At 60.7% G+C, this 1,850-nt stretch overlaps 1 protein-coding gene across 1 annotated transcript in view; it reads left to right on the top strand.

The window, feature by feature from the left end:
• Positions 1-1,850, top strand: part of CTBP1 (C-terminal binding protein 1) — a 33,450-nt gene that overhangs the window by 27,838 nt on the left and 3,762 nt on the right. The window lies entirely within an intron of this gene.

Genomic DNA, 1,850 nt, shown 5'->3' with positions numbered 1-1,850 from the left:
GGGGTCACTGCCGGCAGGGGCAGGTGAATACCACTGGTGAAGGCAGGGGCATTGTTGGCAAGGGCTGTGGGTGCCGCTGGCGAGGGCAAGAGCAGGTGGGCCGTGCTGGCTAGAGCAGGGTGCACAGCCGGCGAGGGTGAGGGCAGTCGGTACTGCTGGTGAGGGTGTGTGGGCACTGAGAGTGAGGGCGGGTGAGTGAGGGGAGAGGGCAGGTGGGTGGTGCCGGTGAGGGCTGTGGGTGCCACCGGAGGTGAGGGCAGGTGGGCACTGCCCGCGAGGGCCGGGGTGGGTGGGGCTGCCAGCAGTGAATGTAGGTGGTTTCTGTCTGCAAGGGTTGAGTGCTGCCAGCGAGGGTCAGGGGTGGGGGTGCCAGCAAGGGACGTGGGTACCACCTACGAGAGTGAAGTCAGGTGGGCAGCACCTGTGCGGGTGGGGTCCCGGCTCCCCTGCCTGCTTCTGCCCGAGCACAGTGGAGGGGCTCTGTGGAGGGTCCAGGGCAGCGGCCCGTCCAGAACCTGGCATCTCCCACGGGCGAAGGCCAGCGTCCCTTGCAGCCTGGCTGGACCCTGCGCTCCGGGGCCAGCTGCTCCTCTGCTGCCACCTGCTGTCCGGAGCTGTGAATGACCGCTCAGCCCGCTGGCCTCTGTGGGCTGAGCCGCAGACCTGGCGTCCTCACCCCTAGTGCCGGGTGCCTGCTGGACCTCTTCCAGCCCGGGCGCATCAACGGTCATGGTGCCGTGTGTATAGCTTGTGTTCACTGGCCGCTCTGGCCTCAGAGGGTCCGCCGGCAGGGCTGAGGGTTTAAACGCACAGCTGGATGGCACCTGAGCAGAGTGGACTTGAGCCCTCAACCTCGTGGTCTCTAGCTGCCGGCATTAAGGCTGGGCTGGAAGAGGGGGGAGAGAGGGTGTGCGACATCTGTGTGTCTGCGTGTGTGCACATTGCACGTGGACAGGCGTGCTTGTCCACACTCAGTGTAGGGAGCTCTGGTAGCCTAGTGTCAGAAGCCACACTGCCGCCCCACAGACTGCCGCCCCACAGACATGTGGGGGAGGACGGGCAGCCTGCTTCTGTGTGATTTACTGCCTCCGAAAACCTGCTGGAGGGTTAGTTACGGGTCGGATTTGACTCGATGACACAGCGACATTGCATGTACAGCAGAGGGTGTGGCGTGTCCTGGGCTGTCAAATGAGCAAACGCATCTGTACTAGAGGAAGTGCAACGAAGGGGCTGCTTAGAGGCAAGGACGGCGACACCTGGCCTCACGTACGTGGGGCATGTTGTCAGATGGGACCAGTCCTTGGAAAAAGACCTCATGCTGGGAAAGGCCGAGAGTCAGCCAGAGAGGAAGACCTTGACCGAGAGTGACACGGTGACTGTCACAAGGGTTGAGGCTGTCAGAGATGCGGAGGGTTCAGATCTGCTCAGAGGGTCATTATGAGAGTAGTCGATTCCACGGGCCCAGTGGTAACTGCGTGCTGGGGTAGACAGCTGTGTGTGTGTGTGTGTGTGTGTGTGTGTGTGTGCGCGCGCGCGCGCGCGCGTGTGTGCAAGCAGAGATCGTCCTGCGGTGCGTGCGTGCTTTGCAAGGCCACGCTCTGTATTTATCCCTGTGAACCGTGGATTGTATGTGGTACGTGCATGCTTTACCATGCCATGCTCTGTTTATGCACGCGAACTGTGGATTGTATGTGGTATGTGTATGTTTTACCAGGCCACACTCTGTTTATCCATGTGAACCGTGGATTGTATGTGGTATATACATGTTTTACCAGGCCACACTCTGTGTTTATCCATGTGAACCGTGGATTGTATGTGGTACGTACATGTTTTACCAGGCCACACTCTGT

This window comes from Elephantulus edwardii, unplaced genomic scaffold, assembly GCF_000299155.1.
Source record: "Elephantulus edwardii isolate Elephantulus edwardi_28Jun2011 unplaced genomic scaffold, EleEdw1.0 scaffold00129, whole genome shotgun sequence".
Lineage (NCBI taxonomy): Eukaryota > Metazoa > Chordata > Mammalia > Macroscelidea > Macroscelididae > Elephantulus > Elephantulus edwardii.
Note: the sequence above shows the minus strand (reverse complement) of the source record. Positions and strands in the feature narration are given on the sequence as shown.